Source organism: Sitophilus oryzae, unplaced genomic scaffold (assembly GCF_002938485.1).
Source record: "Sitophilus oryzae breed Bouriz unplaced genomic scaffold, Soryzae_2.0 scaffold_119_pilon_pilon, whole genome shotgun sequence".
NCBI classification, from domain to species: domain Eukaryota; kingdom Metazoa; phylum Arthropoda; class Insecta; order Coleoptera; family Curculionidae; genus Sitophilus; species Sitophilus oryzae.
Genome location: NW_022145837.1, coordinates 1,426,449 through 1,454,274, shown reverse-complemented (window position 1 = coordinate 1,454,274; position 27,826 = coordinate 1,426,449). Strand labels below are relative to the sequence as shown.

The 27,826-nt window shown below is 33.0% G+C and overlaps 1 pseudogene; it reads left to right on the top strand.

Annotated features, from left to right (window-relative positions):
• LOC115891852 overlaps window positions 1–27,826 on the top strand; it is a 45,932-nt pseudogene that overhangs the window by 2,725 nt on the left and 15,381 nt on the right.

Here is a 27,826-nt window from a genome sequence, read left to right as displayed (position 1 = left end):
TCTTTATATATTTTCTGACTGCATAACCTTGGTTCCTCCGTCTTTCGGGAACTACCTGCGCATCGCAGATGCACCTTAATAGACACGTAATTTTTTGTTTCGTTCTAGTCGTCTTTTGTTTTCTTCTGTTGTTTTTTACTCGGCGAGTTTGAAGATTTTGGAGACATTCCTCCTTTCTTCTGCTGCTCGCTGTTGGCTCGCCTTGAATTATTACTATATAAAAATATTTCTCGGTCGCTGTCACACCTCCCGGTGATTTGTAGGTTATGAGAGTGACGAATGGCGTCGTTAGGTTTTGACATTGATGACAGTTTATGGCGCTGGGAGCGCGCGCTTTTTATTAGAAAACATTCTGAATTTCCTTTTTTCGACTCTGTCAACGGATATCTGTGTATTTATGTTAAATATATTAATTATTGATTGTTGTTTGACGTTGATGACAGTTTATGGTTAGGTTTGATTGTTTTATCTTTGAATAAGAAGACTAAGGAAGGAGCATATCAAAATCTTAGGTACACCGCGATGGGCCTCAAATATGGCCGACTTAAATTCCGGTTTATCAGTGTCGTTCTAATTTTTTATTTAAAAAATGTAAAACTATGATGTAGGGTAGACGTGGGGTAGACTCAATAATTTGTTGTTTTATTTTACGTTGTGAATAAATGTTGGTAGTTATTAAAATTGTTATAAAAATATATAATTCTAATAAAAATAGATAAGTTATAATAAGTATTTATTACCACAAACATCCGATACGCTACTGAAGCAGGAAAGTCAAATTAACGTATCTAAATTCTTTGACATCTAATCTTTGACAAGTAATAAATAAAAGCTAAAATGCAAGAAAAATATATAATTTAGTTAATTTAAGTGAATTTCATAAATGATCGGTTTACTACACGTATGTATATTATATAGTCACTTACTAGCGAAAAGTTGTTCCATTATTTCATTCAATTTTTGCCGAGATCTACCGCACGCTACACAACCAACTATTTTAGAGTCTTTTTCGATAAATCGCGATAGTGTCACTGTTAATTTAAGTGTTGCAACAATTTCCATCTAGATTTACTACCTTTATACAACTATCAGTAGTAGAATAAATAATAAATAACATAAAATAAGCTCCTTAAAGACTGACAAATCCACAAAATTTCAAATCAAATTCAAATGTGTCAAATGAATCGTCAAACAGAACTGTCAAGGATCCCCACCCTAGAGTGCTTTTATAGCACTTTTTCCGCCCACCATGCATGAATACATGGATAGCATTATGCTCCTTCCTTAGTCTTCTTATTCAAAGGTTTTTATAAATTTCCTTAAATCCCTAGATCATATATTCTTACGTAGGTAGATAAATCAACGCCATAACGAAAGGGCTTATTTTTAGCATTAAAAAAATATGTCTCCAACATCACGACATGCAATTTTCAAACCTTTTTTTATTGCACTTATGAACCGTTCAATAGGCTTGTCGTTCTCGAGGACCTTACTTTGCGCATGCGCATTAAATGTTGCACGTATTTCCAAAATACAGTTAATTTTCTATACTGCATACATATAAGGTGTTTAAATAAATAAACTAAATAATGGACGTTTTGCATCCGGCAACCAATAATGCACGTGTGTGTATTATTGGTTGCCGGATAAGGACTAATAACCATGACAAGGACTACAATGACGTCACAAAGCGAGGAGTTTTCGCATGCACCTAGCAGACACTTTTGGCTGAATAAGCAGTCCTATTAGGTTAACTGTTCTTGGGTAAGCCTTTGTGAACCTCTATGATCTTGGAATATCGCTTGACTACAAATTAAATTTTAACAGCCATTATGACAATTTAATATCGAAGGCAAACAGGAATTTGGGTTTTATTTTTAGAAATACCAAAGATTTTTTATACCCGTCCTCAGTAACATTAAATAACAGCCTAGTAAGATTATGACTAGAGTACTGTTCCATAATCTGGATGCCATATTATGTTTCACATAAAAGTAGATTTCTCCAAACTAAGAAAAACTTTTTAAAATATATGAATTTCTTCCTTACTAAGAATAACATTCTGTTGAATATGATTGAGACTTCAGAGTATCTAAACTTCCAAAAGTTGGAGCTTAGATGGGATTATCTGGCTGTATGTTTTTTCTACAAACTAATATCGAATCGTATCGCGCGATTCACCAAATTGTTTGGCAAATCTCGACGTTCATATTGCTCCAAGACATTTGAGGTCGCAATCGTTGCTGCACTTAAGAACATATTCAACTTTTTATGCACAAAATTGCCCTGCAAATAGAATTTCCAGAAGTGAATTGTATGGGTGAAGAATAGATCTAACACCACTGCACATTGTCATTGGTAGATATGCTAATGCGACAATGATTAGAATGGTCACTAACGGAATTAGTACTGGGAGAATTGTCAGATCAGGGGCTTGGAACACCCTCAAAAAGGAAATACCACTCCTGCAACTCCCAGTGGACGATATGCCAAGAACGTACAACTTTGACAAACATCTCAATGTAGTATTGAGCAATAAAAAGGATTGGAAGAGCGAAACGCTTGCCCAGCAGTTAAAAGACCATACCATAACTTGGTATACTGATGCTTCCAAAACCAATACGGGAATAGGGATCGGAGTGTTTGGGCCGAAAGCTAAATACTCCGAACCAATGGGCACTTACCCTAGTATCCTACAGGCAGAAATCTACGCTATCGAGAGATGCGTACAACTTATCTTAGATAGGAACTATCGGAAACAAGAAATAGCCATCTTATCTGATAGTCAAGCAGCGGTAAAGGCGATCAACTCAGTATCAATCAATTCGAAATTGGTCAAAGAATGAAGAAGCTGAATAAATTAGGCAAAGAAAACAAAGTCCTCCTACACTGGGTGCCTGCTCACCAAGGGATAGAAGGCAATGAAAAAGCAAATAATCTAGCTAGAAAAGGAGCGAACACTCCACTAACTGGACCAGAACCGTTCTGCTTTCCAAGTGGTAACCAACTCAAGGCGGAACACAAGAACTTGGAAGATTCCATCCGCAACCTAGAATGGAAATCTTGCAATGGTCTAGGACACTCGAAGAAGTTTCTGAGGGCTTATGATCAAGAAAAATCACAGATCTTCCTGGGTCTGAGTAAGAACAATCTTCGGATTGTCACGGGGTTTTTAACAGGACACTGTCTCCTCAATGGACACCTCAGTAGATTGAAACTAAGAAGAAACGGCGAATGCAGATTCTGTGGGGAAGATGGTGAAACACCACTACACCTCATCACTGAGTGCGCCGAGACGACAACCATTCGTGCCATGAATTTTGGTACGACTGATATTGGAGATGGAGAACTACCCTCTATAAAACCGTCCCAGATACTGGCTTTTGTCAAAGCCCTGGGACTGTATGATGAGTTATGATTCAAGAAAGGGGGACACAATGGATCTGTAAGGTCGAAGCGATTAACCCCCCTCCCACTCATTCTAAATTCTAAATTCTAATGGGTGAAGAATGGGTACGACTTGGATTATTTTTGTAATTCCTTAAATATATTGTAGACTGTGCTTGATCTTTGTTATTTCTTAATTTTTTTTAGTTTATAGAATCTATCATTTCTGTATTTTATATTATTTTTGTATTATCTATTATCTATTCAAATTGTATTTTTTATTGAATGCCTCTATGGCGTTTATGAAATGAAATAAATAAATAAATAAATGTTATTAAGACTTGTTAGATTATTATCATAGAGCTTAAAAACCCACATGGTGTCCGTCCCTGTACTTGCACACCACACCAATTATCTCGTTCGTCTTGAGCGTTTTGCATGTCTCGACCTGGCCGGCGCTTAATGGGGCCCGGCCAGGCCCAATTAGGCCCAGTTTAAGCCCCCTAAGACTACAGGGGGGCGCAGGGGGACCCGCGCCCGAACGATTACCCCATTAAAGTATTAATTTTGAAAAGTTAAGGCTAATAACGAGGTCCGATCCACTCTTTTGCCATAGATATAATTATAGCGGGGCCCCTGCTAATGTGTAAATAATTACGACCATGATAGGCCCGGTCGGGTCCCGATGCTTATCCTCGTGTTGTGAGCCCGGCTCACAGGCGTTCGGACCTAATTATTATAATTTTAAATCATTATTTCGATCGTGTTTTCGGTTGTTTTTGTTCGTTTTAGCGCTCTTTCTCCGTGTAGAACGTTTTATTGGGCCGAATTAACGTAATTACTGCGTTATTATTTGCATAAGTTGATGATGAGACGGGATAAAAGTGAATCTTTTATGTAAAATTGGGGATTTGGCACTGAGAACGTTCTAATACAATTAATTTTTATTCAGAAACTTATAAGGGCAAAACTAAAAAAAATAAAAGCATAATTAAAACAATTAAGTAATAATTAAATTATACTGAAGCTGTGGTTGGTTCCTTGTGAAACATCGTTGAAATATTAGTATTTTAATAAAGCACGCTTTTAGATGTTTCAAAAAACTTTTAATAAGAGTAACTTTAACTCTACATAATTTTCGGCTTGTTAGGCCTTTTTCAAGAGTTTTTTAAGAACTAATCGTCTAACTACACTGTAACCATATATATATTTATATGGGTTCAGAGAGTTTACAATAGGGGTAATAAAAATGTGTTTAGAAATCCTTGTTGAATCGTTAACATTATTTTCGTTTCTAACAGATTTTAGCAATTTCCTACTGTTCAATGTAATTTATGTCTACCTTTTTCTTTCTCTGTGGTATCCCTAATTGAGTTTTTTGTTAATTTTTGTGATTATTTACTATACAATGAGTTGTAAGAGACCAGAACTATGCTGGAGATTATTAATAGACTTTACATGTTCTTATCATACCCTAAATTTCGTTTGTTTGCCTATGTTCACGGCATCAACAATCATTGGTAATCCACCCTATATACTAATAAGTCGGGTATATAGGGTGGATTGCAATGATTGTGATGCCGTGTACATAGGCCAAACAGGTAGAAATTTAGATATAAGGATTAAAGAACATGTAAAGTCTAGTTTAATATAATAATCTCCAGCATAGTTCTGGTCTTGCAACTCATTGAATAGTAAATAATCACAAAATTAATGAAAACTCAATTAAGTTACTACACAGAGAAACAAAAGGTAAACGCTTAAATTACATTGAACAGTTAGAAATACTAAAATCTGTTAGAAACGAAAAAGGTAATGTTAACGACCAATAAGGCGATTTCTAAACACATTTTTTATTACCCCTATTGTAAACTCTCTGAACTCCACCCTCCATAGCAAATATATATATATATATATATATATATATATATATATATATATATATATATATATATATATATATATATATATATATATATATATATATATATATATATATATATATATATAGTTACAGTGTAGTTAGACGATTAGTTCTTAAAAAACTCTTGAAAAAGGCCTAACAAGCCGAAACATATATGTAGAGTTAAAGTTACTCTTATTAAAAGTTTTTTGAAACATCTAAAAGCGTGCTTTACTAAAATACTAATAATGAAATTATTTTTTGACGGAAATAATGGTGGTATATTTAATTGGTATACCTACTCTTTTACAAAGATTTAAATAGTTTTATTTTTGTAAACAAATGGGTTTGCAGTATTATTATTTTTACCTGTACATTTTGTACATATGTTGCTTTAAAAAAACCTAAAATGTCAATATTCCATGGGTATAGGATAAATGAGGTCTAAATTATAAAAAAATGCATTTTCTACGAAAACTTGAAGAGATAGGTAAAAAACGGTTAATGCAATTTGATAGACAACTAAATTGTGCATCTGATTCATGTAAAATATACAGGATATTCCATTTAAATTAAAGGCCGTTTAAAGCTAGTAATTATTAAAGCTATAATTTTTTTGACACTCTGTATAATATAGTACACTTTTTATTATTGCAACACAATATCTGATCAATAAATAATCTTCGATAAATATTTAGTATTAAAAATTTTGATACCCTTGGAGAAATGAAGCCTTAAATTTTTTACTGCAATTTTACAAAATTGAAAATATTTCACAAACGGTAAGGTTTAAGTGTGATAAACCTTAATCAAATTTACCTTTATTTCAATCGTAGGATCGAAAAATAGAATAATATACAGGGTGTTTTATTTAAAAAAATACAACTATAATATTTTTTACTTATTTGGGACACCCTGTATCTTGTAAAATTATTTTTAATTTGTAGCTCTAATAGTTCTTCAATGAAGCCAATACTTACAATTTGTAAAATCTAATCGTTAAGCTACAATACTCCGTGTCGTATGTGCTGAACAACCCTGTATTCTAAATTTTTGTACAGGGTGGCTCGAATTCGACGCTCATCATTGGGATTTCGGAAACCGTAAGAGATACAGGATCGGTTAAATGGAGGCAAAGTTGCGCAATTTGATGCTCAATAAAATGCCGTATTGCTTTTTTTTTGCATAAAACATTCTGGTGATGGAATTTTCTGTACGAAACGTCGGCAAATATCGAAGTGACTATATATATAGTGTTTTAAGAGTGATGAAAGGATTTAATTACATTGAAAAAAAAATCAGGTCCGTATTTAAAAAAATTAAGTTGATGATGGTCGCCAAAAGCCGAAATGTCAGAGTCAATATTTAGTTACACAGAGTTATAGAGCAAAAAAAGTGGGCATGAAAATGGGTTTTTATTTTCAAGTTATCTTAACAAATAAAGCCAGGAAACAATATAGAAAACAAAATTGAAAATTCCGATTTTTTTTTTCAAATCCCAATGATGAGCCTCGAATTCGAGCCACCCTGTACATGTTTTATAGTGATACTAGACTATAATCTCATTTCTACATAAACGTTTCACATCAAATAAGCACCACGCCATATATATTATCATTTTAACTCATTCCAGCGGTCGAAACGATTCTGTAATCGTCGCCTCGGTGTGAAACCGGCCTTAGACCGATTTTTGCAGCACAACCGATACACACACACGCTGTGCTGCATTTAAATCGGGCAAATTACGGCGCGAACCGGCACTTTCCCGGAATCGTCCGGTCGTTTTCGGATTGTTAACACTTGTTCGCGACGCGGCGTAGGTGTGAAACAGGCTTAAAACCGTTCAAAATGTGCCGTAATTAACGGTTATTACGTCCCGTACGTCCGAACCGCGCGAATTTTGAATATTTCAAACTATTTATTGTTTTCGCTCGATGAGAAGAAGCTTCTATAATTATAAAAAGTGTTGAATTTTATTTTTTGATTATACGTGTTCCTATACCGGGTGTTGCATCGTCGGACGGGACATAGGAAATCCCATGTAAATTTTAATGGGGTCAATTATTGGCTTCCCTAATTTAGCGAATAATTCTATTTAGGTTTATTGAAGAGCACTAAAACCCACATTCAAAAGAATAACTTTAGATATTTTTGATTAGCTCGTTTACGAGTTATCGCAGATTTCTTTTTAAATATTTCTCCTTTCTTATGGCCCTGTATTTACTTATGAGCACCAGTCAAGGCAAAAGATAACTGTCAAATGAAGTTGTCATTTCAGAAATTTACCTATTTAGTGCTTTATTATTGAAAACTCACGGCACTTTTTGTTATGGACCTGCATATCAACATTACGCTGTACCATTATGTTTTTGTTTTATTGTTTTTGAAATAATATAAAATATCTAATTATAACTTGTAAATTTTAATCTTTTAATAGAATTTTAATTATTTCTGACAATAACTAACTCATAGAACTAACTTTTTGTTATCAAGATGACATTTTAGACATGTTTTAGACGGCAACTGACATTTATGTCATAATATTTGAAATTTAAATATGTATGTAATATAATTCAGAGGCGGGAAAGTGAAATAGCAAAAGCGGTTCCACCGTTTCCCCGGAAATCTCATATAAAATAGTTCCAGCCCTAGCCACTAGGTGGTAGTGCAATTAATTTTTAGGTTAAGAAATTGCTTCTAGTTATTGCCAGATGGCGTTAAATCAGAATTTTTTTGTAGTTTCCATAGTTTCCAACGGCCATTGCCATATTATTGTCAAATTCTCAAAATATATTGTCGTTGTCATAGCGCCAATCATAATATTATCAAATAAATGATTATCAAAACGTTTTTCAAACTATAATTTGTTATATGTGTTTTAATTAGACAATTCCTTTTGTTTGTGGCCCTAAAAATATAATGTAAATCTTTTATATTTGCCATCATTTAAGTACCTATTTATATTTACTCCATTTACAAAACTTTGGGCGTATTACGTTGGTCTTGTTTTATTATAATAAACGATGTTTAAATATTTGACTTATAAATAAGAACTTTAAATAATAAATAATATTTCACATGTTTGGCTTTAATTTTATTTAATAATTGTATAAATTATACTGTTAAATCTTATTTTTTACACATCACAACGATACTTGTTATTAGTATTGTTGAATGTGTCTAAAAAATAAGATTTAATAATCAAATTTAATTATTTTAGAGTAAAATTCAATAAATACGCTCATTTAAAAAGCCCGCGCTTCGATCCATTTAAAACAAGCCCTACTCAATAGATGGCGCCACTTCTGTAGGACTATTTTTCAGTATGGCAGAGTCCATTCTATTTCTAGCTAGGTATATTCTTTGATATAATTTAAATTAAATATAATGCAACTTATTTGTACTAAGAAAACATTTATACATTCACAAAATACAACAAAATCTAATAATATAGTTTGAAAACAATGAATATTGAATTAAAATTAAACAAGTTAAGCCCGACCCCTTGTGTCAAAATTAGATGATTAAATTTTCGCAATTTTTAGACCATTTGATGACCGGTGGCGCCTCTAGTGTTTGTTCGGGCGGTTGGGCTTTTACTCACGCTTATGACCATTAGAGAAAAAGTTCTAAAGGGGGATGTTTTCTGAAACTGACCACTAAAAAGACAGCTTTATTTATTTGTCAAATTACATAGAAACCAACGCCAACCCAGCACAATATTTTTTCTACACGTAATAAATTTCTTGAAATAATAATTTATGAATATTTTTTAAAACGTAACTCGCTATGGAAAAGAATACTGTTTTATACAAGACGATAAAATTGCATTATCGTATAAAATACCATTTTCTGTCTTCTGGAAGCGAAAAATATGTTTAGCTTTTTATGTTTACTTATATGTTTTGAAATAAAGTTTGGTGGAAAATCGTTTCTTCTACTTTAACAAGTTTTGAGTATAAATCTTTTTAAGAAAGTAAAAAAGGACCCAATAACCGCATAACATTTACATTTCTTTTGGGTAAATTCTTGATAACATTTGAGCAAGTTTTTAAAAGAATGTTGTGCATGTGGCACTTTTTAACCTCCCGTCCTCTATTTTTTAGTTTGAAAGTTGGCAACTCTATACTTAGGTGCTTTCACATAGAAAATAACTAAAAGAACTCACTTGGATTTACATGAGATCTCACTTCATTTTGTAGAGGAAGAACCGCGTTGCCAGTCATTTTTTACATTTTATGTTTTTCGTGGGACTTCATTGGGACAAAGTCATATTTATCCCAAATCATCTTCTACACTGTATATCAATATACCCTCACTACCATATGTCCTTTCCATCAAAACTTAACAAACGCATTCGACATAACAATAAAAAAATGACAGAAATCGGCCGTTCAAAAGCCCAAACCAAAAAAAAAATTTCCTGTGCTCTTTTTTACGTTTACGCTTCAGCGATTCGATTCTGGCATTATTATTGTGCCTCCCGGTTTCGTGGGGCGTCGGGTAGAACTAGATTAGGGCCATTGTCGAGCCCCATTATTAAATTAATTTGAAAGTCAATCATAATCTTGTTAGGGACCCTTCACACTCGCACGTACAATGAAACGGTGCGTCGCGTTCGAGCGCTGTGGGATTAGCAATATTAAAACGTTACTTCATTGGCCGGACTGTAAATGGCTTTTGATTTCGTGCCCCCTTAGGGGAATAGAGAGAATTATACACAAAGGGGAGTTTCAGATGGCTGTAGTTTGTTTTATTAGGAGTATTCTGATGGCTAGTATTAATGTTGTTTTAGTTTATATGGGTATATTATTGTTTTTTACAAAATATTCTAGAAAATGTCCTTATTATTATCATTTTTAGCTTATTCAACCATTCCCAATTATAGTGTAGCCTCCCTCACATGTTTAGATTAGCGATGGGAACTATCGAATGAATTAGACTATCGAATGGTTACTGAATGAATGATTTCAACTATCGAATGGTTTCATTCGAATAAAATCATTCATTCATTTGTATACTAAAGCATATGTGACAACCTCGCCGTGCGACTAAATGGTTAACGTTATATTATACAAAGAAATAAGTTGGTACAACTAGAACGCATAGCAGGAAATTAATATATTTAAAATTTGACTGACAAGCGATTACTTGAAAATATTGTGAAAAAAAAAATGTATAAAACTAAAAAAATGTAGTCCAGTTATTTTTAGATTTATGACGTCACGCTAACATAATTATTCCTTATATTTGACTATGACTGAAGTCGTACTGCATAGTCAATGTAGATAGTTTTAGTGTTAAGAATAATAATTTTAAAAAATATGTGGTCATCTTTTGACAAGTGTATATTAGTTTATTAATTGCAGTAAACATTATGTGGTGTGTGGTGTGAATATTTTATATGCAATTTTTTGAATTATATTCGACACTATTTTTTTTATATGACACAACACTGATGAAGGCTATAATGTTAGCCGAAACGTTTTTTTTAACCAAAAAAAAATAATGAAAACCCAAATGAAAACTTAATCAGCGTTTTTCCCGAACCTAAATCCCAAGAAAATAAAAAAATTTTAGAATAATTTTACACCGTAAAATGACAGCTATCTTTATTTCATAGCCATCGCTGACGCATTTTTTTCTATGATATTGTATTATTTGCAAATATAAATTTTGTGAATGCAAATAATAATACATCACTATTAGTATATATTGAATATTTTTTGTTAAATTAGATCGATTTTCAAACCCCAAAATTTAAAATATATTTTACATTTTACCCATTATCTTATGTACCTATTCATTATTTGTATATTGTAAAACATTTGCTGCATTTGTATGGTTCATAGTTTATTTGCCAAAGTATTTATTACTATAAATAGGTATATATATATATATATTATATTTATTAACTGTATATTATGTATATTTCATGTAAACTATATCATTTTTAAAATACAAACCAAAAATACAAGGAATAATTATGTTTTCCATGTATTCTACAACATATTTATTAATCCGTATCTAATTAGCGTGACGTAATAAATCTCGCTCCGAGGCTGTTCTATTAGAGACGGCATTGGTCTGATATTTAGAAATGTCAAAAGCTGATGACATTTTACTTTTGACAATTATGCCATTTCCTGTTGATTTTTGCAAGAAGAGGAAGAACTGTCACTTGTTTTATCATTTTCCTTTTCTATTTCACGTGTTTCAGAGTTACCTATCTGATTCGTTCAGGCACTCAATTTAAAGAATATCAGTAACTTTTTTGATAGAGGGATTTTATATTTGCCGTGTTGGTAAAAAATAACGGTCAAAATTCAAAGTTATTCATTTTATAGACTATACACGTGTTTCGCTCATATACGAGCATCATCAGACAAATACAATTAAAATTAATCCAAATACACGTTCACATGTGAGTCTTTTTTCTACTTTTTAATTTGAACCAGGTCTCTTTGAGAAAAATGGATGCATTCTTTAAATTAAATTAACTAAATTATATATTTTTCTTGCATTTTAGCTTTTATTAATTACTTAACGATTAGATGTCAAAGAATTTAGATACGTTAATTTGACTTACCTGCTTCAGTAGCGTATCGGATGTTTGTGTTAATAAATACTTATTATAATTTATCTATTTTTATTAGAATTATATATTTTTATAACAATTTTAATAACTACCAACATTTATTCACAACGTAAAATAAAACAACAAATTATTGAGTCTACCCCACGTCGTAGGGTAGACGTGGGGTCATCATAGTTTTACATTTTTTAAATAAAATTAGAACGACACTGATATACCGGAATTTAAGTCGGCCATATTTGAGGCCCATCGCGGTGTACCTAAGATTTTTGATATGCTCCTTCCTTAGTCTGCTTATTCAAAGGTTAATACAAAAGAAACAAGAACAAAACACTACATTATTAAAAAATATAAAAAAGCACTATTTCTTACTTTCAAGCTTCAAGAAAATTCTCGCATTTATTATTATATTTATCAATATAACTTATGTACAAATACAAATTTGTAATATTCCACAGGAATAAATAAAACAAACTATTTTATTAATAATAATTGCCAAATTTTATACCTTAGAGGTTGATTAATTAACTTTAATCTTAATTTTTTTAAACCAGTACCGTTTGACATTATCTTTCTGCAATGCTAAAATCCATTATTTACCTATCGTGTGATGTCGATATTTTACAGCTACTCCAGTTTTTAGTGTATGTTTAGTACTATCTTTGTACCATATACGAGATGCACTTATCTACGACGAGATGGTATATAAACTTTATTGATGGTAACTTTATTGGTGTATAAGAGCCTGGGCAGCGAGTATTAACCATAAAGTGTTACGGTTAATTTTCCCTCGATTTTCCCTCCACTTGACTTTAAAAGACACAAAACACACGTTAAAACAGTCTCATTTTTTGACTACAAATTGGGGAGGCCTTTGGACAAATTGGAAGCTTTTGACTATGTGGCAAAATCAGTACATCAAAACAGAGTTTTCAACTTCTTTTTGTGGCCCATAAGCAATGATTCATTGTTACTCTGAACCTAACCTAAAAAAAACAAAAAATCTAGAATCAAACCAATATAGACTTGTTCCCCCTGTTATATTCATCGAATTTCGTGATAAGTCGTAAACACACCGGTTAACAATCGAGCCCCAATTTGTACCGGGGCTATTTGTAGCCTCTACGGCGCGCCAGGTATATAAGGTACCTCTCGCGGTCCCGTTTTGCATAAAAAGAATGCAGTCGGCCCGCATGCCTCATCTACATAAAGATGTGCGTCGAGGTACTGCCCTGCCATGCCCAACAGCTCGCCTGGTACCTAATTGTACCAGACATACTGAACCGTAATTTAACTAGAGGGGTATGTTTGAAATGAAGTAGTATAGGTACTACCTATGATTATAAAAGGTGTTTTTTAAGGGGGGGGGGTAATTTTTAACCCTCCTCCTCGATTGGTGAGATGTCTTTGAATTTAAATGCATTGGATTTATTTCAAAAACACAATTTGCTTTATAACAGTCACCAACTGTCGGTACCAACAAATCCATGTCATTTTCTGTAAAATCATCTGTTCTTTTACTTTTGCTTTGATTTAGCCACTCCATTTTTTAAAAAAATAAAAATATTGACTCTTCCTTCCTTATTTATATTTGAATCCGTTTGCCTAATACGTAAGCATGTATCAGCTTCTCAAGAAAGGCCATCTCACACTTATCCACTCAGGAACGCGGAGCAAGATCTTTATCTACCTACCCCACGCTCAGAGTTAGTTAAAAGTTCAATATTATACAACTCGAAAAAATGCACAATCACCTGCCATTTGAAATCAAATCCATAACATCATTTTCTTCATTTCGCAAAGCATTAAAATCTTATTTACTAGACAAGGCTTTCTACGCCGTAAATGACTTATGTTTTGATAATCGAATTTGATCTTGTAAACACTGGTCTAACGTTTGCTATTACTATATTTACCAATGACATCGAAATACATTTATTTAGAGGTTATTGATATTTACTATAAACTTACTAAATATTTTTGAAACTTATTTTTATTTTTTTATTCTTTGACATTGTAAACATTTATAAATGTTTATTTTAAACAATAAGACTGATAATGTAATTTGTATTATGTTTTGTATTCTCTTTTGTTTCTTTGTTTGTTTACTTTACCTTTGTCTACAAATTGTAAATTTTTTGACAATAAAGGCATTTATTTATTTATCTAAACCATTGTTACTTGCGTACAGAAGGTCAGTTGTAATTTGTCTTGTGAAATTTGAACTGCGCGCCATCATTTTTCAACCACTAGAATAATATTTAGCATAAGCACAGAGCACAGATTAACTTACAGATGTGGCACTAATTTGATCTTGCTGATAAACGTCGCCGTCACCTCGGACCTTTAATAGGGCTAGGGCGTTGTCAGACTTCGTTTTTTTTGTAAAAAATGTATGCCCAATTTAAATAATACCTGTGTTAATCTGTGGCATAATAGTGTGTTAACTGCTACTGGAATCACCTTATAAAAATAAACAATTTAGAGACAGTCGAGTAAAGCGGGTGTGTGGCCGAAGGAAATATATATCATAAACATAAATATATATTAACGCACGTATACCGTGCTAGCAACTGTTACTTTTGGGTCGGCATTTACATGTGTGGAAGTAAATCGCATAGGGATCTTATTAAGTCGGAGTGAGATGCGACTGATCGACGCGACGCGCGACGGTGTGCTTTTGCGGCGTTGCCGATACGTCTTTCCCTATCAAGTAAAGTAAAATCACGATCGCAAACCGCTTATTTTTAAAAGACTTTTTTTTCAAGAGATGACTAGATAAAATCACTAGGCATGTTTCTGAGCATCTCAAATGGAATTATAAGGATATCGTTAAGGTGTCATTTTTTTATAACGAGAAAACGTCAGTAATCGCGATAATTTAAAAACTTAACTTTTTAACACATAACAGGCCATAACTCAAGAACCACTTTAGATATTGAAATTTTTTTTATTTTCAAGATCGGATATTTTAGAATATGTTTACATAAGAAAGTTTTGACAGAAGAGTTTTGACAAAAAATCTCCTTAATGTTCGTCTGGTTGAACCTCTTTTAAAAATTCATTTGTTTGACTGCAATAACGGTAAATTTAGCATTCGACTCTTAATGTCCTACAGAATAAAGAAAAAAACATAATGGTTTCCAAGATAATAGTTTTTACAAGAAATTTCATTTTCTTGCGGTCTTTTCTGCAGTCTAGGAACTTTAGAGAACGGAATTATTAAAAGAAACTAATCCCCAAAAGTAACGAATTCTTCAAGATGCGAAGGCCTTGATTAAAAATACATTACAGAACAATCCAATAATAAGTTTTGTTTTTTCAAACATTCAAAGAAGTTTATATTTGAATGTCATTGTACTTTCGAAAAGTACTTTTACTCTACTATTTTTCTTCGAATCATTAATTGCAAAGAGCAGCTTAGCACAAGTAAATATTAACAGATATTTATTTCACAAATAAGAAGCTTTGTACAATACAAAGCCTTAATTTCAATTTGCCAACCGTGTAAACGAATATCTTCGTTAAGGTTGTTTTTTCCATTCAAAAATTCTAAACAATTCATCCATTTACTTTTAGAGCATAGCAATTTTCAGCAATCGTGTAATTTTTTTATTGATAAAGATTTTCACATACTGTCTACAAAGAAAATTCAGCAGAAATATTCACAAAGTTCTTGAAAAAACTACAATCTATTATTTCTAATAGATTTCGAGATATCGATTTTTGAATTCAGAGTGCTAATAGCGCGACCACTATCGAACACCCACTCAATTCCACTTATTTTTACAAAAATGCAAGTGTTTCTAGCTTGCACTTAAAAAAATTCAAGCTAAAGGGAAAATTACAACGAATCGTTAATAAATAAACGAATTAAGTATCACGAGACGTAATTAAATCGTGAAGCTGGACGCATGACGTACACCTCTCCTTTTCAGAACTTTAAGTACTGACAGAGGTATTGATTGGGTCGACCGGTCAACTGCGACAAATCTGCTATATCCCCTTCCACGTCTCTTAGCGATGTGAACAGTTTCTCGGTTTATTTCATACGTTTGGCAACGTGTTTACTGTCTTCTCTTTGTTTAGTACATTATAAACGCATTGTACTCTTCTTACATACGGAAATCTCGACCCAAAACTAACCTTTAGTATAAATATATATTAACACACGTGCTTCGATTAAGGCTTGATTAAGGTTTGCAGAGCTTCAGCATTTGCCATAAAATAGCGAGCGATTTGTTACAAAACCATATAATAATAATATAATATAATAATAATATGATGTTTATTTATTTTATATACTCAATAAATTACAATGTATCAATAAATATACAATAAACATGAATTTACCTCTGAAAAAACTAAAAGTTTTTTGTGTGAGGGTTTCTATGCGATCAACAAATACAAATTCAGATTACATTCATACATACACCCTAAAAATATAACTAAAATACAATATGTTAATCGTTTCCATAATATAATTCTGACCACTACTTATTTTTTCTTATTTTTCTATAACTTGCTATTGCTATCTTTATTAACATTTCTATAATACTCAAAAAAATAATTCACAGAATAATTATCAACAAAAAAAAATATACATAATAAAAACATATTAATCTTAATCTATAGTTAAAAATATCCTAATCTTTTTACAACGGTTTCACAAAAAAATAATTTATTAAGATTTTTTGGAATTCGCTCGCGTCCGATACGGAGGTGCTCGTTTCACGTTCGTTTCAGGAAATATAATAGATATGTCTTGCACCTTACGTTTTCTTTCGGAACCCGGTATATCTTCTCTTGGTAGATCTTCGCTATTTCCAATATTATTATGATTTAGTAATTTTCCAGTTTTTTGAGTTTGCAGTTTTTCTACCTCAGTCTGCGATTGTGGATAATTGTGTGGATTCATTTCTTGGAGAAATGACAACGTTCTGGATCCGGATGCTTCTTGATGATACTTTTCTTTAAAATCGCCACTAGTATAACTAATACCATCAATTACTAACGTATTTCCTTAGCTTAGCGTTTCTGTTTTGAGCTTTTGCTTCTTTCAATTTTTCGACTAAAACCTTTTTGTTCACTCTGTCTTCTGCTACTAAATCTTCGTCTATAAATATATTTGTTCCTCTGAGTTTTCCCTTATTTTTAAGGAGTTCCGTCCTTTTTAAACAAGACACTAAGCTTATAAGGATAGGTCGATCTTTGGTTATATTTTTTCCAAGTCTGAAACACTCCGATAAATCTTCTATCTTCAAATTTATATCGAGTTTTTCTTTTACAAGATCTATTATGGATTCCACAAGATGTTCACTATTTCTCTCTGGCATTCCATATATTATCAAATTGTTTTTCTTTAAAAGTTTTTGTGTAAGATATACTTGATGTTTTAATTCCTTATTTTCTGTTTCTAATACTTCAATTTTACTTTGAAGGAAAAAAAGCTGCTTGTCAACTTTAGAGCTGAGATTATCTAGGTCTGTCTTGATGTTATCAATCTTACTGCAAACATTTTCGTTAATATTATTCAAGAGCGTGTATAAATCCCCTAATTTAATTTCTTGGGTCATTTTATCGATAAACAGCAGTAAATTTTGAGACACTTGACAACACCGTTGGGATGGCTTGTAAGATTGCTTGCTAAATATTGCAAATTCTTTAAATTCTTCTATGTGATAGTATTTTAGAGATATTCAAAAACTACTTCTTGTGAAGTCTGAATCAACTGATTTTCACTCACTCGTTCTATCTTAATATACTTTATAACTTGTAATTTGAATTTTCTAATTTATTTCATAGATAACTCCACTTTTTGAATATATTTAACGGATAAAATTCTAATTCACATTAACACTTGACTTGCGACGTTGCCATATATAAATTATATATCACTGTAATCACAAAATTTCAATCTATTTCCGTATTGTAACGGAATTTTAAATTATGTCTTCATTTTCGAGAAAATTTACTCCAAAGGTAAGGTATATTTTGTTGATGTTTGACCATCAAAATCTTAAAAATAAATAAGTTGTCTAAAAATGTGCTACAATACGGATATAGTATAATCCTTTATCTTTAATTTCCTTCTTTATTTGTGTAAAAATGCCTAACCAGTTTTACATAAACCGTTAAATGCCCAACGCTTATTTTGCTACTTTTTCGTACTAGTGAAATTGACTCTTAATTGTTTAAAGTAGATTTCTGTAATTTTCTACCCAACTAATTTACCGACTAATTTTTCACTAAGGAACCAAATAAACAACATTAGGCCCGTTCTCTACCTGTTCTGGACGTGTTAATGATCCCATTCTATACCTCGTTGGTTTAATCGCAATTTAATAAGTCGTTTTCTTGTTCATGGTTCGCCTTACATTTCGCTTACCAGAGGTACGTATCGTACGGGCAATTAGCAACCATTATCAGGCATCAGGCCCGGTTGTTTTGTTTGGCAAACGCCCGTTTTACGGTGTTTTTAAAATCGTATTTACTTCACTAATCGACGTTTAATGGTCTTAATGGGATATACAAAGTCACGGTGACATAACCATAATTTTTTTTTATTTATATTCTTCCTAGACGAACTATATCTTAAGTTAGTTTATGTAAAGTTTGTCTATTAAGAGAGTGCTTGTATACTCTCTTGCTTTTGTCATTAATACTAAGATTTGTAGTGCATTCGTTACAAATGACATCAGAATTGGGATAATCCCTTTTTAATAGGAGAAAAAACTACGATATTACATTTTCTCTACATACAGGGTGTTTCAAAACAAATGCGAAAAACTTGAGGGGGTGATTCCTTGTTCAAAATAAAGGGTAGTTTGCTTTATAAACGTTGGGTCAAAAGTCAACCATTAGCGAGATATCGCGGTACAAAGATGGCGGGAAAATAATGTTTTTATTTTTTATCTTGAAAACGAAAAGAGATAGACTAATGAAATTTTATGGAAGCATTACTGTTATGAAAACACACTTTCTGGTAATTTTTTCACTTTTTTAAAATGAGTGGAAGGGGTTGAAATAAACTACCCCTATCATTCTTGTTAACGAAATTTAAAGAAAAATCTTATCAAACACATGCAAAAAAAAAATTGGATAGTTTAGTTTGTTTAGAAACTTTTTCATCTCGTGTATTTTTTTGATAAAACTCACCGATTTGAAATTAAAAAATAAAATGTAAAGCATTACATGTCAGGACAAAAAACATTTTCTGATCAAGAATCTAGTGGGCTGCTGTAATTTTTTTAGAAAAAAATCTTGTCGGCCGCTGTTACTTTTTAGGATGTTCCTAATATTATTTTATTTGACATTACTCTACTGCAATACGTTATTATCTAGATGATTATTATTATCGTTATTATCACTAGATTCTTAATCTAAAAATGTTTTTTGTCCTGACATGTAATGCTTTACATTTTATTTTTTAATTTCAAATCGGGGAGTTTTATCAAAAGAATACAAGAGATAAAAAAGTTTCTAAACAAACTAAACTATCCAAATTAATTTTTTTGCAATACGTTATTATCTAGATGATTATTATTATCGTTATTATCACTAGATTCTTAATCTAAAAATGTTTTTTGTCCTGACATGTAATGCTTTACATTTTATTTTTTAATTTCAAATCGGGGAGTTTTATCAAAAGAATACAAGAGATAAAAAAGTTTCTAAACAAACTAAACTATCCAAATTAATTTTTTTGCATGTGTTTGAGAAGATTTTTCTTTAAATTTCGTTAACAAGAATGATAGGGGCAGTTTATTTCAACCCCTTCCACTCATTTTAAAAAAATGAGAAAATTACCAGAAAGTGTGCTTTTATAATAGTAATGGTTCCCTAAAATTTCATTAGTCTATCTCTTTTCGTTTTCAAGATAAAAAATAAAAACATTATTTTTCCGCCATCTTTGTACCGCGATATCTCCCTAATAGTTGACTTTTGACCCAACGTTTATAAAGCAAACTCCCCTTTATTTTGAACAAGGAATCACCCCCTGAAGTTTTTCGCATTTGTTTTGAAACACCCTGTATATGTATATGAATGTAAATAAACTATACCTACTACTCATTTATTTCACATTAAACCAAAACAATATACCTTATATACGATGTAATCAATAAAACCATTAAACAAATTGGTCAGTTAATTATTTTTTTAATGCTCGCCGATTTTATACGCAATTAACATATTAATTGTAATAATCGATAATGATTTTCAAACGTTTTTAATTAAATAATGAGTCAAATAACCTGTTAAGTATCGCCATAATTGAGTTTAACGCTAAATTTAAGGTTGTCATTAATTTTTCGTTAGCTTTGAACAGCAACCGCCTGTGTTGTCAATTTTATGGTTCCTTTTTTATCCTACTCATTATTTTATTAGATTTTTTAACGTTGAAATTCATAACACAACTCCAAATTGAAAAATCATTTAACTGAATTTTAGAATTTTTAATTTTGAAAATTCAATTTGATAACATTTTTTAATTTGATTTGATTTTTGGGTTTCAACTACGGCAGCTTTATTAATATAGTTTTTAGTAGTGATGAACAGAACAAATGCAAGACCATGAATCTTTTGGTCTTGGTCTTGATTTTGCAGGGTCCAGACTTGATCTTGCTACAAATGATACTTGCAAATCTTGCATTTTTAATAGATTTTTATTAGAGGCAGGAGAAAAGAAATAGAAATATCAATCTTGCATAAGTCTATCCTTTTCGTTCAAAAGGATTTAAAACGCTGTCACCTGCCCGCGCACTATTTGAAACTCTAAATATTAATAACGTAAAATATATTATTTTTTATTGGTAATGGCATTATTTCAACCTATTTTAGATATTCATCATATCTATCCGTTTCTTGTTTTTGTTTAAATATGTCAGAGATTAAATTTAAATTTATAAGTAAAGGCGCGAATAGTTAGACGCTATATTGATTTACGTGGTAGATAGAAACTTAGAAAACTACTTTTATTGGTTAGTATGTAATAAATCAACTAATCGGGAAGCACTTCTCACGCTTGCGAAGTTCAAAGCTGTTGTTCATCAAAGCTCCATCTCAAAAATTTGGCTTCAATTTCTATTCCTGGCTAGCGATAGAGTCTAATACTAAGGGCTGGCAAAGGTTAGTCTTGGGTCGAGATTTCCGTATGTAAGAAGAGTACAATGCGTTTATAATGTACTGAACAAAGAGAGGACAGTAAACACGTTGCCAAACGTATGAAATAAACCGAGAAACTGTGCACATCGCTAAGAGACGTGGAAGGGGATATAGCAGATTTGTCGCAGTTGACCGGTCGACCCAATCAATACCTCTGTCAGTACTTAAAGTTCTAGGGAAATGTGTACGTAATGCGTTTAGCTTCACGATTTAATTACGTCTCGTGATACTTAATTTGTTTATTTATTCACGAGTCGTTGTAATTTTCCCTATAGCTTGAATTTTTTAAGTGCAAGCTAGAAACACTTGCATTTTTGGTAAAAATAAGCGGAATTGAGTGGGTGTTCGATAGTGGTCGCGCTATTAGAACTCTGAATTTAAAAACCGATATCTCGAAATCTATTAGAAATAATAGATTGTAGTTTTTTCAAGAACTTTGTTAATATTTCTGCTGTATTTTCTTTGTAGACAGTATGTGAAAATTTTTATCATTAAAAAAATTACACGATTGCTGAAAATTGCTGTGCTCTAAAAGTAAATGGATGGATTGTTTGGTTTGGTTGGAAAAAACAACCTTATCGAATTTTTATCATTAAAAAAATTACACGATTGCTGAAAATTGCTGTGCTCTAAAAGTAAATGGATGGATTGTTTGGTTTGGTTGGAAAAAACAACCTTATCGAATTTTTCTTATGTAAACGTATTGTAAAATATCCGATCTTGAAAATAAAAAAAAGTTTCAATATCTAAAGTGGTTCTTGAGTTATGGCCTGTTATGTGTTAAAAAGTTGAATTTTTAAATTATCGCGATTACTGACGTTTTCTCGTTATAAAAAAAACGACACCCTAACGATATCCCTTATAATTCCATTTCAGATGCTCAGAAACATGTCTAATGATTTTATCTAGTTATCTCTTGAAAAAAAGTCGTTTAAAAATAAGCGATTTGCGATCGTGATTTTACTTTACTTGATATGGAAAGGCGTATCGGCAACGCCGCAATAGCACACCGTCGCGCGTCGCGTCGGTCGGTCGCATTTCTCTCACTCCGACTTACTAAGATCCCTATGCGATTTACTTCCACACATGTAAATGCCGACTCAAAAGTAACAGTTGCCAGCACGGTATATATGCCGAGTCCGTCTCTGTGCTATTCTCCGCGCATTTCGCGATAGAGCCGTACCTTTAAATCGTTTTCACAAGTCAATTAACCGAGCTACGGACTCCTCGCGTGTCTGCGCATCATTAGCCACACTCGTTATGCGATTACGATACATACACATACACACAGACGCCCGATCCAACATAGACACTTCCACCAGGGATGGGTAAACTCGAGAGATTTCTCGATTTGTTACGTTTACTACATTTTTTACGTTAAATTTACCTTAATTTTGCGTTTTTGAAGGCGCTTACTGCATCTTCTGTGGTCTAAAACCTTTGATCATTTTAATTTTTGGAACAGTTTTAGTCCATAAGTTCGATGTTTTCTGGCTTTAAAAACTTAATTATTTTTCGGGTTGTGTGGGAACTGCATTGTATTGGTGAAGGATCAGCCAGCGTTGAGGATTGCTTCTTAGAAACTCAGCAATTACCTCCGGCAAACAAATAGGTTTTTAACCAATCAGCAATAGCAGTTCTTTGATCTTGTTGAGGAATTGTTAATGCAATTTACGATAATGCAATTTTATCGTCGTGTATAAAACAATCTTTTTTTTCCATAGCAAGTTACGTTTTAAAAAATATTCAGGAATTATTATTTCAAGGAATTTATTACGAGTTGAAAAAATATTGTGCTGGGTTGGCGTTGGTTTCTATGTAATTTGACAAATAAATAATAAAGCTGTTTCTTTAGTTATCAGTTTTGAGTCAATATTTTTTAATTCTCTTTCGTGTCGATTGCTGATTGAATTGGAGCCAGAAATGGCTCAAAAGGAAATAAGTAAATTACCAACAGATATTCATTTAAATCCCGAATAACTTATGAAAAGGAATACAAACATTTTCAAAAATGGAAGCAATTAAAAAACGTGCGAGAAGAAATAAAGTTTTTAACCTATCCTCGCTGTTAAAGTATCATTTAATCTACCTTTGCGGTTAAAGTACTATTTTATCTACTATTTTTGATAGATACAAGGCAATTTTAACAGTTGCTATGGAAAAAAATTAAATTAATTTCCTGTTTTCTCTGATGCAAAATCGATGCATTGGAACCTTTAAACGCAAATGTCTTGAAAACCGTTCACTGTTTTGAACTAAACCATGAGCACCTTTTTTACATAAAGAAGTCGTAGCTTTAATTTTTATTTATTGGAATTACTGTATCTATAAAGGGGTGTCCAGACCAGATGAGCGAGCAGTAACGAGCGCGAGCAAACATTTATTCAAATTCGCTCGTGATTTCTGCTGCTCTCGAGCACATGATCAGCTTCCGTCCAGGCCTAGCGATTATTTGTATGTTCGGCGTTGATCGGTGTGTGGCACTTCATGTTCATAATGTAGGAAAAATTATTGCTTATGCGTCTTTCATTGACGAAACGTCAAAAGTGAAAACGATTGCAGAGGAGATGCTGGAACATAACTCTTTTTAAAAATCGAGTTTCTCATGGTGGTAACAATTTTCTAAACGATGTTGAAACAGAAGATTCTTGATGGATGTCACTTACAGATTTTAATACCTTATTAGACTTAATTGACATAAAAATTATGAAAAGTGATACCAATTACCGAAAAGCAATTTCACCTAGAGAAAGGCTAGCTAGAACCTTACGGGTCTTGGCGATTTGGTACTCCTCTATTAGTTCTAAAACAACTTCATTCGGCCATTCCATTTTTGATATTCGATGGCAAACGTGGTAAACAAAATACCGTCCAAACCGAACGTGCAATAACGCGAATTTTCTTTGATGTACCGACACGGCGTGGAACAACGTCGAGCGCGAGCAAGCAATCATTCGCTCGCTCGCAGAGCCGCCCACACCAGTTAAGCGTTCCCATAGTTCTCCCTCGCTCATCCGGTCTGAACGCACCTTAAGAATAAAAGAAGTACCACCTGTAGTACACTATTTCCTAATGGAAATTACCTTTTCTGTGCTTTTTTTACGGAATTTTTCACAATCGCCATCCGCGCACTTTGGCATTAAAATGTGTGTAAGAGTACTAAATTTCAAGAAAAACGGTTTACCAATGTTCTTAAAAAAAAACAAAATATACAGAGTGTCCCAGTCCAAAACAACCGAGTTATTTTACTTTGAAAATTTCCAAAAAAAAAATAATTTTTTGCTTAAATTTTGAGAACGACTGGATCTTTTCTGGATTTTCTTTCTTGTAAATTTAATCTAATACCCATGTTGCCATATTATCAAGAAATTATGTTTTTTAGCTAAAAAAATTCCAAAAAATTTGTGATCATGGCTAGTTTATTATGTTAAAAAAATCTTTAAAATTTTATAGCATAACTGCTATACCATTTTTCCCTAACAGGAACACGTCAATAAGTTTTTTCATACATGAGCATAAAAATGTCACTGCAAGAAGTGTAAGACTGTGGCTTAGATTGGAGTCAGTACGATTTTAATTGAATGCAGTCATTCACTAAATGCTCGCCTACGTCATGTCATTGGGATAGTAATGAATAATATGACGTGCAATTTCCAAATCTATGTTTTCGATATTTTTGTCTTGCAAATCCATTAAAAATTTGAATTTTTTGCTATATGTCTCATAGACTTGGCTCCTTTTATTTAAATCCATAATCAGCTTATCCAACGCCAACGTTTAACGTGTCTCTTTTAAATCTTTCTGCGCCGTATACTGAGAATTCACCTGTAGACTTATCCGAAAATTTTGGAGTAATGCGTCTCTTGTTTATGTCATTGTAGTCTATTCCCACACTAGTACTTAATTTTTTAGCTTTCTCTTCGTATTCCTTTAGCTTTTGATCTGATTGGTGTCGTATGTTGTTCACAAAGTCTTTTAATGACACAATTAAGTTGTTGCCTTCACAAATGTCTACACCCTTCTCAACCTCTTTTTCGCTGAAACTTTCGAAAATTTTCATAATGTCATCATAATTATTTTTTAAGGCATCATAGTTAGTGATAAGACCATCTGGTCTGGCTTAAACTTTTTAACGTGAATTTTAATTTTATTTCCAGATTCATCAGTTCCCACCTATGGGTCTATTGTTTTTAGCGGGGTCTGGGGGCCTCTTGTAACCTCGGGGCCCTGGGCTGCAGCCCAAACAGCCCTTAGGTCGATCCGGCCCTGAGATACACTATTTTTTTGACACCCTGTATAAGACAAGCTTCGTTGAAGTAAACAAATAACACTATAGATTAAGTAAATCAAAAACAAGTAAACAAAATCGTTGCCGGTCAGTGTAGTAAACTGTTTATGATAATTGGGTAATTTATAACTGATCCGACCCTGGCTGGGAAGGCTCTGCGCCCGTTGCACGCCACGGCAATGGCGAAACGTTCATTACGGGCACTAAAAAGCGGTTCCGGGGCAGGGTACTGCCTTATTATTATTGTATTAAGTGCAAAATTGAGGCCTTAAACGAGAGGAAAAATGCGGCCCGACGGATCGAAATCGGTACTTGTCGGCTTATTATTTATCGAGCGTGAACGTAAGAGGGGCTATTGTGGGTACTAATCGGTGCGGAGAACGTTGAGCAAACACGATTACCTACGGTACCATCGCGGTTTCAGCGATATTCAATTTAGCAGCCAGGCGGCGCTTCCACAACTTTTCTAAATAATTGTAGTCTGTATAATACGTTTATGAAGAGTTAATTGTTACAAAATTTATTGTTTGCTTTATTCTTTTGATTTAATAATCTTTATCTAAGACACTAACATTAGTAGAATGTAAAATGTTTAGGAGGGGAGTTAATCACCGCGACCTTATAGATCTATTGCGTGTTCCCCTTTCTTGAGTCATAACGAGTTATAACTCATCGTACAGTCTCAGGGCTTTAACAAAAGCCAGTATCTGAGACGGCTCCACAGAGAGCTCTTCATCCTCGACATCAGACGTACCAAGGTTCATGGCACGAATGGTCGTCGTCTCGGCGCACTCAGTGATAAGGTGTTCTGGTGTTTCCCCATTTTCCCCACAAAATCTGCATTCGCCGTTGTTTCTCAGTTTCAACCTACTGAGATGTTCGTTGAGGAGACAGTGTCCTGTTAGAAACCCCGCGACAATCCGAAGATTGTTTTTACATATACAAGGAAAACCTTTGATTTTTCTCGGTCATAAGTTCTGAGGAACTTTTTCGAGTGTCTTAGACCGTTGGAGGACACCCATTCCAAGTTACGGATGGAGTCTTCCAGATTCTTCAGTTCCGCTTTAAGTTGGTTCCCGTTTGGAAAGCAGAACGGTTCTGGTCCAGTTAGTGGAGTGTTCGCTGCTTTCCTAACTAGATCATTTACTTTTTCGTTGCCTTCTATCCCTTGGTGAGCAGGCACCCAGAGTAGGAGGACTTTATTTTCTTTGCCTAATTTGTTGAGCTTCTCTAGGCATTCTTTGACCAACTTCGAATTGATGATTACTGAGTTGATCGCGTTAAGTGCTGCTTGACTATCGGATAGGATGGCAATTTCCTGTTTTCGATAGTTAATTGCCATCCTATTCGATAGTCAAGCAGCACTTAACATTAGTAACTATATGAACGATAAGTACCTCCGTTTTGTACAGGGTGGATCAAATTGAATGCTTTTAAAGAGAAACACCTGTCTTTCTATAGGAGATAGACAAAAACTAATATCGGTGTCTGGAGTTCATTTTTTATTAAAAACATGATGGTGAAAACCGCACATCAATATCTGTTACCGTTTCGGAGTTACGGGGTGTTTTTCAAAAATGTGCATTTTTAACAAATCGCTGTAACTTTTTTGCTATGGAAAATTTTGTATTTTTATGAAAACATTTCCAAAGCACCTTTTTATTTGGGACATCCTGTATATTTTTACATAAACCAAAAATAAACTTAAAATTACCTTTCCAAAAAGGTAGCACACTTAGATATTTTGTTATAGTCCCCTTCGAAATACAAAATTTTCAAAAGTTTTCTACTTTTAACTAGTAGACTTTGAACCTTTCATTGATGATCTGCCCCTAATGGAACACGAAAAACATATTTTTCTAGCAAGACGAGGCACCGCCTCAAAACGCTGAAGTTATCTGCAAATTTTTGCAGCTAATTTCGAGAATAATTGAATAGCAACCAAGATTCCAGGCGCCAGACTTAGTGCCTATGGATTTTTATTTTTCCGGAAGAATAAAGGTTTTTATTTTTAAATTGCCCCTATTAACTAGACAATAATTAGACGTACTTAGAGGTTATGTAAGGGTATCTTTCATCCCCTGAGTTAATGAATTCAGCGAGGAATTATTTTCGTTTTAATTGCTGCTCACAGCTAGAATTTTTTTGCGTTAGAGCCGGCGCCGTTCGAAGCCTACATATTCAAAGTGAGCGGATTTTTATAGACTCTATATATCAAAGAGGAATCGAGCAAAATAATAATATTTTCATATTTCATATCAGTAGAGTAATTTTCTGTTTTTATTTATAGGGCCAGATATACCTGGTTTTCTTCTTCAACCCTTTCGGAAACCAAAAAGGATCAGGACAGCGTTCAGCCCTTCACAGTTACTAAAATTAGAGCACGCTTTCGAAAAGAACCACTACGTAGTTGGTGCTGAAAGAAAGCAGTTGGCACAGTCATTATCCTTAACAGAAACACAGGTAAGCATCTTTGTATAGATTAATT